The sequence below is a fragment of the Vipera ursinii genome (assembly GCF_947247035.1).
Source record: "Vipera ursinii genome assembly, chromosome: 1".
Classification (NCBI taxonomy): Eukaryota; Metazoa; Chordata; class Lepidosauria; order Squamata; family Viperidae; genus Vipera; species Vipera ursinii.
The window spans coordinates 306,193,753-306,206,114 of NC_139512.1; the positions used below are offsets into that span (position 1 = coordinate 306,193,753).

Genomic DNA, 12,362 nt, shown 5'->3' on the forward strand with positions numbered 1-12,362 from the left:
GCATGCTGGATTACTCTTGGATAGACCTTCACTCCCAATATGCTCTCCCTTGCAAGCAAGCACAATGGCATCTCAAAGATGCTTTTTCATGAGGCAACTGGACTTTCTTGTTTTTCTTTGAAGACGTTTCACTTCTCATCCAAGAAGCTTCCTCAGCTCTGACAGTATGGTGGGAAATGGAAAGATTTATACTCCTTGCAGACAGCTGGTCATTTGCATTCTTTAGTGAGTTGTTAATGCTACCTGGAAGATTATCTGTGTCTTCAGGGTCACCTAAGTAGTGCAAGTGTGCGTGGAGCCTTCATGGAACTGTTGCAAGGACTGTGTTGTACACTGGAGATAGATGGTGACATATCCCTCCCCCTTTGTTGAGAGGAGGGGGACTGACTGAGAATCTCCATAGAAACAGTGGCATCTGTCTTCTGATACTCAAGTCAGCTATTGCTATTGCTAGATGGCTGCACTGAGGAAAATCTTGGGCAGAGCTAGTAGAGACTGATTCTGACCTACTGATTCTAAAATGGATGGAGGACTTAGTTGAATTGGCTGATCTTTCATCTTCTCCTAAGGATTCATTCTCAGAAGAGGATATGACAGCTATGGAGTACCTACCTTGCCTACAGGAAAGGATCCTAGCAATGTCTCATGGGATGTTTTGGATGGAGGAGATTTTTGAAAGTTACCAGTCAAAAGATGCTGTGTAACTGTTCTGTCTTTTCTTTCTTAAAATAGTTATATATAGATTTCTTAATAGTAAACAATTACTCTTAATTTCTTTTCTCACATACTAAAAAACATAAAGGTAAAGGTTCCCCCGCACATGCGTGCTAGTCATTTCCAACTCTAGGGGCCGGTGCTCATCTCCATTTCAAAGCCGAAGAGCCAGCGCTTGTCCGAGGACGTCTCCGTGGTCATGTGGCCGGTATGACTAGACGCCAAAGGCGCACGGAGCACTGTTACCTTCCCACCGTAGTGGTCCCTATTTTTCTACTTGCATTTTTAAGTGCTTTCGAACTGCTAGGTTGGCAGAAGCTGGGACAAGTAACAGGCGCTCACTCTGCTACGCGGCACTCAGGATTCGACCTGCCAAACTGCTGACCTTCTGATTGACAACTCAGCATCCTAACCCACTGAGCCACTGCGTCCCTCACATACTGGGTAGGTCCAAAATATACCAACAGCAGAAACCATGAAAAAGAGGGGGGGAAACAGAGAGAGAGAAAGAAAGAGAAAGAGAAAGAGAAAGAGAAAGAGAAAGAAAGAAAGAAAGAAAGAAAGAAAGAAAGAAAGAAAGAAAGAAAGAAAGAAAGAAAGAAAGAAAGAAATCAAAATTTATAAAAAAATCAAAATAAGGCTGATTTCTATATGAGTATTCATTTTCAATTTTCAGCAAACTGCAATGCATGCTTTTATTTTTATAACAAAACATTGCACTGAATTTTGATTAACAAATTTTATTCACTATCCAGTTTTATAGTCAAACTGCTGAAGGATTCAAGAATCGGCACAATACCTGTCAGGAGCTACATGTGGACAGCAGTCCTGGCCTTTGCCTCTCCCTCTGTTGCTTTTCTTCCTCTGCAATTTTTCACCCCAGGTTCTAAAACATAGCTGGGGGAAAAGTAGCTGGTATGGAGGGATACCAGTTAAAATAATTCCCATTCTAAAGGCATTAGATCTGCATTCAACTATTTAGTTGCATCACTGAGTCTAACAGTGTAATGCTGAAAAAATGCCTGTTCTCCATTTTGGTTGTGTGCTCTTAGCAATAACAATAGCACTTAGACTTATACACCACTTAATAGTGTTTTAACAGTCCGCTCTAAGTGGTTTACATAGTCAGCATATCATCCCCAACAATCTGGGTCCTCATTTTACTGACCTCGGAAGGTTGGAAGGCTGAGTCAATCTTGAGCCAGTGAGACTTGAACTGTTGGCAGTTGGCAGAATTTGCCTGCAATACTGCATTCTAACCCCATGTGCCACTACTATCTTATCTTTGTGGCCAGCCTAATATTTTTTTTATTATTTCTTCTTCTGGTGGTATTTCTTCATTCTTCCAATATTGTGCAAATATAATTCTTGCCACTGTTATCAAATGTAGGATCAAATATGTACTTTGCTTATCAAGTTTTTCTGGCATTATACCTAGTAAAAAAAATTCAGGTTTATAGTCTATGTGTTTCTATAACACTTTTTCTAACCAAGTGTGGATTATTGTCCAATATCTCCTTGCTTTAACACATGTCTACCACATATGATAATAAGTACCTGGTTTGTGTTTACATTTCCAACATTTATTTGACATGTTTTTAAACATTTTTGCTAATCTTGTTGGTGGCAAATGCCCTCTATAAAACATTTTATATAAATTTTCTTTGTATGAAGCTGACATTGTCAATTTGTAGTTTCTTTCCCATAAACTTTGCCACTTTCTAAGTCAATATTATATCCAAAATTCTTTGCCTATACTATCATTGTCTCTTTTACTTGTTCATCTTCCATTTTGAAGTTTAATAAGAAATTGTACATTTTTAATTAACTTTTCATCAGAAGTTAATAATGTCTGATTAAACATAGTCTGTTCTTTGTAAAATCCATACTGTTTAATATCTTTATCATATCTGACTTGCATTTGTAAATGTGACCACCATGTTAAATCAATTGCTTCTTCTTTGCTGGGGCACTCATATGTTTCACAAACTATTTAGTCATGGAATATAGCTTCTGGAATCATGTATATTCAGAGGAAAAATGAAATTATCCAATTCAATTTATTAAGTTCCATGACATCCTCCTCTACCCTGATATTCCCAGAATTCCAAGTTCACCCAGGCTAAAAAGTGCCATGTTTGGATCTTCAGTATGCAGTCCCCAGTCAAGACAACTTTTTTGGGAAGCGGCAGCCAGAAAAGTGCAAATTGTTCCAGCCACTATAAAGCTGAACTCCTGGAATGGTTCTGATATCATTACCACCAATATATGGCAATGCTTGTTGATAAGATTGGGAGTTCTTGCCAAAATGCCTGAGTGGGAAAGAGAATCTGTCTGTCCTTAGAACAGTTCTTTAGCCATCAGACAATCTTGCTATTCCTGGATCTGACTCAACCAGCCTAATGGGAGGATCAGGCTACATTTCACAACCTTAATTAAGTTTGAGTCAGATTCAAACACTCTCACAACATAAATACGAAATGGCATTTATGAAGTATTTTATGGCACTTTATATCTCATCAGCACATAAGGCTTGATGTGTTACTTTATATGGCCGAGGTTTTGTTCCATACTGGATATATATCATTTTTGTGATATTAATTCTGACACTTGCTAAGGAATTCAACTAATAAATAAGAACACAGTCTCTTTTGGTATGAGCCGATAACATTTTCCCCTCCTTTGGCACATTCACTTTGGGCTGCCATCAATCCACTTTGAAACAGGAGTGTTTAACTGGCGCTCAGTCCTCTAATAACTTTGAATAACACCTCAGCCTAGTTTACATTACCTAGAAGAGATGTTCTGTTCAGATAACAAAAATTGTGCATTGCAGAAGATCATGAGTTTTCTGATTTAGCAGTTTTGCTTGCAAATGAAGCCATTTTCATTTCACTTTACTCTGCTGTGTATTCCCTAGCATTTGATAATTAAAGGTGTTATGCACTGAATGCTTATGGCCCACTTTCAGGCTTCATTCATCCAATGCAAGAATGAAGAATATGCTTAAAATTGCACTCAGAGGTCTCATGTTGAATGCTTTAAGTAATCACTTGGGTGGGTGGCACTTTTAGTTTTAAAATACTTCATTAATTTTAATGTGTGTGCAGTTAGAGTTTTACTTGATTTACAATTTCTTTCTTTTTCCCTGCCTTAGGCCCCTTTATCACCACAATGTTTTTGGCAATGGATTTAGTCAAGCAGTCTGCTGGAATCTATTGTTTACATTCAGCGTTGATTTTAAAGAATCCACAAAGGCAACAGAATTATTCCTGCTCCCACCTCAAGCAATTATTTCTGTATCTGGCTAAAAGGACAGAACACTCACTTCTGGAGTGCAAAATCCATATGACCATAAGGTGGTGGCCAGGAGCTAAGACATTTCTTGTATCTCTTTCACGATATCCAGCACTCATCCAGATATTTTTAATACTGGTATGCCTAGCTAAAAGAAGTAGAAAAGTAATTGGTTAGCATGAACACAATGCTTATAGAAATGTATCATATGCTGTAATTCTGTTTTTCAGATTTGATTTTCATACTTCACAGGAAACTGGGAGAACATGTTTGTGTTTACTCCTATTCACATTTGAGTATTTTCTGAATAGCTTTTCCCCCCTCAGAGTTTGGTGAAATAGAGAATGGTTGTTTTAGTTGTAGTCTGGAAATTCAGTTTAATAAATTGTGAAGATTCATAGGTGTTAAGAAAGGTCAAATCACAAGAAAGTACACTTTTTTTAGAAAATATGCCTTGATAACTTTCAGTGAGTTTATATATCTCCAATTGTCATTTAATATGTGGGTTGTTTTACAAGCTTGACCAGCTACAAACCTTCTTGCCAAGCCCAACAAGTCTGTGGGAAAAACACCAATGAGTTCACATATTTTGGCTGCTTGGACTTATTAAACAGCCTCTTTATAGAAAGTTTTTGTTTTTCAATCTACATCCTACCCTTGCCCCCAAATCTGATTTTCTTGGACTGGGAAATTAAGTATGGGTGGGCTTGGTAACACTTGAAGTCTGGAATTCTTTTTCTTACCTAGAAGTTGCTCAGAAGTCAGGAACTGTTGTTCTGAAAACTACAGAACTATTTTGCTGAGCAAAGCCTTTACAATGGCATGTTCACGGCAAACACCCACCTGTAATTTCAGTGGGACCCTTCTATATTTTTTATTTTTCTCAATAACTTTCTTTTTCTTACTATCCCAAAGACAAGCAAATAAAAAACAAAAAACAAAGAAGGCATACTTTAGCTGGGGAGAAGGGATACTAAAAATTCTAGATTGATACTACCATGTCATCACTCTATTATTTCTACAACTGTTTGTTGCCACAACATGTCTCTGTGTATGCGCACGCACATGCAGGCATCCCCTGTCTTCAAAAAGAATAAACTTGAACTAGATGGTTCATCTGTTGGCCTCAGTAGCAAGCTGTTCCATATGTTTGTATAGGATGACCCACTATTTCCAGAACTTCATAGATGAGCCACTGTTTCAGCCCAGGTTGCCATGTCCATCTCTAATATTCATTTAATTCCACTAGATCACTTGAATCTCCTTTTGGGCTGGTAAAAATTCATTAGACCAGCTTTCTAACTGTAGGATTGTACTTAAGATTGTAATTAAGATTGCCGGAAGAAATATCAACAACCTAAGATATGCAGATGATACCACTCTAATGGCAGAAAGTGAAGAAGAACTAAAGAGCCTCTTGTTGCTGGTGAAGAAGGAGAGTGCAAAACTTGGGTTGAAACTTAACATTAAGAAAACCAAGATCATGGCATCTGGCCCTCTCAATTCCTGGCAAATAGATGGGGAAGAAATGGAGGTAGTGACAGATTTTATTTTCCTGGGCTCCAAGATCACTGCAGATGGGCACTGTAGCCAAGAAATTAAAAGACGCTTGCTCCTGGGGAGGAAAGCCATGGCAAATCTAGACAGCACACTAAAAAGCAGAGATGTCACCCTGCCAACAAAAGTACGTATAGTCAAGGCTATGGTCTTCCCAGTTGCAATGTATGGCAGTGAAAGTTGGACCATAAAAAAGGCTGAGCGCCAAAGAATTGAGGCCTTTGAACTATGGTGCTGGAGAAGACTCCTATGAGTCCCTTGGACTGCAAGGCGATCAAACTGGTCAGTCCTAGAAGAGATCAACCCTGACTGCTCTTTAGAAGGCCAGATCCTGAAGCTAAAACCCAAATACTTTAGCCACCTAATGAGAAGGAAGGACTCACTGGAGAAGAGCCTAATGCTGGGAAAGATTGAGGGCAAGAAAAGAAGGGGATGACAGAGAATGAGGTGGCTGGATGGAGTCACTGAAGCAGTAGGCATGAGCTTAAATGGACTCCAGAAGATGGTAGAGGACAGGAAGGCCTGGAGGAACGTTGTCCATAGGGTCGCGATGGGTCACACATGACTTTGCAGCTAACAACAACACTTATACTGTATCTGGAACTGACCAGAGAAGAGAAAGATGGCAGTAAACTACTTGTGCAAAATTAAGAACTTTATAATAATATTTCCACATTAAAATAGCCATCTAGATATTAGATTTATTTGCATCATTCAAGAAAAAAATAGGCTCAGAAGTATCATTTAGAGAATGGATGTGTCCCTTTCTTGATGCATCCTTCTCCAATGTGGAATTAAATACAAAATCATTCCATTTGACCTGGTGAATTTGCAGGTTCTATGATATGTATCCTGCATCACAGGAGTCATACAACCTCTGCTGTCCAATTTGCATTCCAAAGAGCTAAGATAGTCAGTTCTCCCACTCACAAAGCATTCCTAAAGACTACTCAAGAACTACTACCCAGACTATTCACAAAAAAAATATTTTTGTCTAATAAAATTGGGGAGGCAGCTTCCCCCTTCCACTGTTTCTTCAAAGATTAGAAACTACAAGTGTTCCTGGATTATATGCAGATTTACTCTATGTAAATCTTGATACAATTTAGTGACCAAATAAAGAAACTTCCCCAATCCATTGCCAGCATATTTGGGGTACCACAGCACTCATATTCTCCTTTAAATAATTCCATTTCATTTCAAACATCTCCTTTAGGAGTAAAAGCAGGATGATACCCTGAACTCCAGAATACTCTCTCTTTTTATATTGAGGTGGGTTTTTTTCCCAGCCTTTCTCCAGTCCAAAAATATTTTTCCCTTTAGGATAAACTCCCTTCAGTCTTAATACTGGAATAGTTCCAGGAATGTAGCTTTGAGAGACCAAGAGCAGCCCCAGAAGAAGGATGAAGTTCAATTTTAACCTAAAATTATGATTTAAGAGAAACAGCTGAACAGACCATGTGAGTGTCCATTTTTGCCCATCTGGATACTGCCACTTATCAACGGTATGTCTGCATTTCCAGTATAAGATATGGCTCCATGCAGCAAATGCCAGCTTAAATCAAGCTGAATTCAATGGAACCTAGATTATGTTTCAGTGGATAATGATGTGCTCTCACTCTGTAAATTTGGGGGATTTTACAGCACAATTCTAACATCTTTCCTCAGAAGTCAATTGTGTCATGGTCCAATGGGATTTACTCCTCCCTTATAAGTGTACAATATTTAGAACAGGCTACTAGCTTCAAACATATGCTGAGAATTCTGGTTAAAATTCCCCAGTGCTTCACAAATATTGATTCCCAGAATTTCTTCTTAGAATGCTAAATCAGTTAAATCCAGTGATGACTGGAGAGTGTTAGTGAGGTGAAAAAGAGACAGTAAGGACCTAGAAAGACCCAGATTCCAAGTCCTTCTCAGCTTTTTTTTGTGTCAGTCATTATTTCTTAATCTCAACTACATAACGGTTTGCATTATGAGACAGGCAACTTTTAGCTCCTGAAAGTCAAGCAGGGTATGAATGCAACCAAAAGGGAAGAAAATAATAATTCTACAGTTAATTTTTAGTACAGATGATCTGATGGTTCACTATTACAGAGAAAATAATATTAATTTAAAGCTATGGATGTCAAAGTGTTCTTTCATTGTTTTTCTATTTGCTGTTAAACTGCTGCATAATACTCCCTCTTATTTGGCAATGGTACAGTATCCGGATTTCATTATAGAAATCATCTCTTGCATTTTTAATTAAAGCAGGACAGTTAATTTATCATCTCTGATGCTGTTATGTATGCAGGCACCTGCATAGCAACAGCCACAAGGGGGCGTTGGCCTGAACGGTTTTGGCGGGAAACCCAGTTTCGGCAGGAAACCTAGGGCCCACCCCATTGGCTGTCCGCTTACCTGGCTAGGTATTTAAGGAGGCCAGGTAACCCTCATTCCCCAGTTCACTACCCCCCTCCAATAAACATGGCAGGGGTCCGGAGTACCTCAGGGAACACCTGCTGCCGGCATCAACCTCCCTGCGCCCTGTGCGTTCCCACAGAGAGGGTCTCCTCAGGATGCCACCGATCAGAGAATGTCGATTGGTGGCCCCCAGGGGGAGATCCTTCTCTGTGGGCGCTCTGGAACTATGGAATCAGTTACCGGTAGAGCTCCGGATGGCGCCCGATCTTCGCTCCTTTCACCGCGATCTGAAGACGTTTTTGTTTGCACAAGCTGGCCTGGCCTGATGGGGGATTGGTGGGGCTTTTATTTTTGTATTTTTATTGTTGTATCTTTGGGGTTTTATAAATGTAGCATATTAATTGTTTTAAAATCGGGCAATTATTTAATCTCTTTTTAATATTTGTAACTTTGTATTTTATTCTTCCCCTGTGAACCGCCCTGAGTCCTTCGGGAGAAGGGCGGTATAGAAATATAAATAAATAAATAAATAAATAAATAAATAAATAAATAAATAAATAAATAAATAAATAAATAAATAAATAAATAAATAAAGAGCTGAACTCACACACCGGCTGTCGTCTCTCCCTTGCGTCAGACCAACTACACAATAGATGCTGTTTTAATGGGCTCCTCTTTGTGTACTGCTAAAACTTGATGAAGTGGTTCCTGAGAATTATAAAATGGTTTTCTGTCATTTTACTTGAAAAAACACACATTCTTCTTGAAAACCTCTTAAAACTACCACGTCTAGGCTGCAAAACTTCAGATGACACCAGATAGCAGCAAAGGGATGCAGAATACCTCTTTACTATCGTCTAGTAGCCATATGAAGTTTTACACTCAGTTCTGATAACCCTACCTGCCCCTCAAACAACTATGAAGGCTCATACGTCTTTTACATCATCACCCACTTTACTCCATGTCATTATCCTGCCCACTAAAGACTTTGTTTATCCCTGTCCAAATGAAGAAACTGTCATTTGTCCTCTCTCTGCTTCAAACTCTACATTAGTTTGCAGAAGAGTGACTGAAAAGACAGGCATGGCCTTTATTTTAATTTTTCTAAACTGCCAGAACTAAAGTTTCCTAACAAAGGAGGGGAAAGTGGGTGTACAATAACCTTCTCAGAACTCTGCCAAGGATTTGGTCTATTTTCACTTCCAAGTTCACTGTCAAGAAAGACAGAGGCTGACTTTATTTGGAAATTCTTTAAATCAAATCTGTCTTGAGGATTTTCCTTCATCCTTAGCTGTGGTAATAGAATGTTTGCAAATAAAAGAAAAAAGAAGCAGCGGTGCTGGAAAACGTCTTTCTCAGAATCAAGCAGACGGGTCACAACATTTTTAAACTGTGATACTAATATTTATTATATCAAAGCTGTGTTATGCTTTATTTGGAACTCTGGCGCCTTTCAAAAAAAGTTTTTCATAACACGGCAGCAATTACAGTCATCAGAATAGTCCATAAGAGATACCAAGCCAAAGCTTGCTTGCTGTTTCCCAGTTTCCCTGCTTGCATTAGATCATAGGGAAGTTTATTTTAAAAAGGGCCTTAGGAATGTAAGGATAGTCTCAGAAGACAAGGGAAAATTAATAGAGAGAGCATGCAAGCATCATTGCTCCAGGAATTTCAGTTATAAAACATTCACCTCTGCTTAAAGAATGAGCTTCTTGTTAACAAAGATTTCAAAATAAGATTTGTCTACTGCAACAAGTAAAGCCTGAGTTTAAATGATCATTTAAAAATAATAATAATCTTCAGCCAAGAGCAATAGATATCCTGCCTCAATTTGAGCTACCAAGTTTTTCTCAAATAAAGTTATGGAACTTGGGCTAATAAATCAGCAAAACATTTCTGTTTATTAAAAGCAGGGAGAAACCTTTAAACTACAATGCGATATCAAGGCTCAGTTACAATTTAGGAACTCCCACTACCTGTTGAAAGATTCTACAAAGCAGAAACCTAACCTTATTTTTGCCAATAGCACATATAGCAGCTGAGTCTCTTTGCCAGGTAGTCAGTTGGATGTCAGTATCAACACGAAACCCCTTCACAACCTACTAAATAAGCTATTCGTAGGAGGGGTAAATGTTCACCAATAATCAACTGGTGGTGAATGTCCCTGTAGAACTGAACATGAGCTGTTCTTTCTATGGGGCATTATCAGGTTTCTTATGGTGTTTTCCTGTTTCCCTTTCAGGACAGTGGGGTAGAGCATTAAATAAACTAAAGATAAAGCTCTCCTAAATTTGGGAACTGTGATATGATATAAACATGAGGTCAATTTGGGCACTAAAATTTGGTTTGTGTTTATATTTTCAGAGAAAGTAGAAATTTCTGCTTGACTTTACAATTGTTTCTCTCTCTCTCTCTCTCTCTCTCTCTCTCTCTCTCTCTCTCTCTCTCTCTCTCTCTCTCTCTCTGTCACACACACACACACACACACACACATTCTCTCTAGCTAGCTAGATAAAAGAGAGAGAAATATGATAGCTTGGGCAATGAAGAAAATAGTAGATGAAGCTTGGAATAGGACTGGACTTTTGAGTATGTTTCCATTGCTTGGGTGAAAAGGAGGAGGAGGAGGAGGATGAATTGAGGGGGGGAGGGAGAAAGGCAGGTGGAGTGTCTGTCCAATTTTGGGGAGGGGGAAGAGGCTGACTGCTCCAGAACCCAGAAGTCCCTATTGGAATTTCTACAAGGATGAAGAAGAAGATGTTTGAAGTCGGATCTGCTCTGTACTTACTCATCGTTCTCCTCCTTAAAGCAGTGCGCAGACATCCAAGGCCAGCTGTGGGTCACCTTAAGGGAAGGAACAGGACCATGTACATCCCCCCCATTTTCTGAGGACTTGCCCCCTTCCCTTTGCAAGCAGCTCAGCGATGTCATCTTTTTACAGTTCATGCAGCATTTTCAATAAAGATATTTTGGCAATGAAGTACACATTCAAATACTGTAGTGCTCTTTCACAAAACTACAAGCTAATTTAAACAACTAGTAGAAATACAGAAGGAATAATTTAGTTCCATGTAAATTTATTTAATTAATATTTTTACACGATAATAATGGGTTTTTAAAGATTACAAATTTTACTTTTTTATCAATATTTTTGAAAGTAGTAGGTTTAAGCCTACCAAGAATTCTTTGAATAGACATCATATAAATAATTGTGATAAATAAAAATGCAGTTCTCTTTTAAAAATTACTAAACAAAATAAAGATATCCCAGAAAAGTATTTAGAAAATACATATGTTAATGTAAGAATTGGTCACAAATGTCACACAGTATGTATTTATAGATTTAAACCATTATATGGCCGCCCAGGGAATCTCTGCATAAAATCTATGGGTTAAGAAAACATGCATGTATAATTTATATTAGAAGAAATGTAAATTATTTTTAGGCAGGCCTTTGTTTTTTAAAAAAATGGTGTGGAAAACTAACAAAATAAATTTTAGGTTAAGATAAAAGGCTCAGACCTCCTATCCATTTAAAATTGGCAAAGATAGTTTTCTTCTGAACAGTGTGGTGAAGTGGTTTAATTAGACGACAGTGGCTTTCTGCTTTCTTTATTTTATCTAGTTATGCATTGTTTCAGAATTGGCTTTGTTTGTGTGATGTATTTGAAGTTGTTCAGGCAGATAGTAAGTAAACACAAGGAAAGAAAAAGAGAGGAAGAGAGAGAAAATAATGAAGAATTGTAAAACAAATTCATGAATTCACTCACTCCTAACTGCAAAAGGTTTGTTGATGGTTATATTGAAAGACAAAACATGTGGCAAAAAGCTGTTTACTTGCCCACTGACGTCCATAGAGTGAGGTCAGAAAAGATCAGGTAATGGCCACAAGGGTATGATTGAAGCACAGCCTTGAGTGAACCACTATCTTGAGGTGTGTTTTTTTTAACTATATCCCACAGACACCCTGCACACTCCCATTCCTAATGAGGACAGAAAATAGAAAAGCAATTCCCTGAACTAACTCTTATTAGACTGAAGAATCTTTTATCTCTCCTACGGACCTATTTTTTTACCATTTGAATTTATTCAGAAAAAAACTGTCCTGTGTTTTTTAATTACCATTTTCTAAAATGTTATAACCAGTTGCCCAACTCTGAAATACCATGCAGCCAATCTTGGAATAAAAATAGGAAGCCACAATCCAATGGGCAACTCTTGTGCATTTGCTGTGTAGGACTAATTCTTTTATTCTTAACATAAGAATACTATGTAATTTATTAATATTAATGATTCTTTTTCTTTGTCTTAACTCAGTAGGCAATGTGTAGCTGCATAGCTTACATTTAAAACAATGATGTCGCCTTCATTCCTCACCCAGCCAACAA

General features: G+C 38.2%; 1 long non-coding RNA gene across 3 annotated transcripts in view; it reads right to left on the reverse strand.

Annotated features, from left to right (window-relative positions):
- LOC310632037 overlaps positions 1–10,048 on the reverse strand; it is a 173,419-nt gene extending 163,371 nt beyond the window's left edge. For all 3 annotated transcript variants that reach the window (XR_014490762.1, XR_014490763.1, XR_014490764.1), the window contains exon 1: positions 9,984–10,048. This is a non-coding gene — a long non-coding RNA (uncharacterized lncRNA). The remainder of the gene's footprint in view (positions 1–9,983) is intronic.
- Between the last annotated feature and the right edge of the window lie 2,314 nt (positions 10,049–12,362).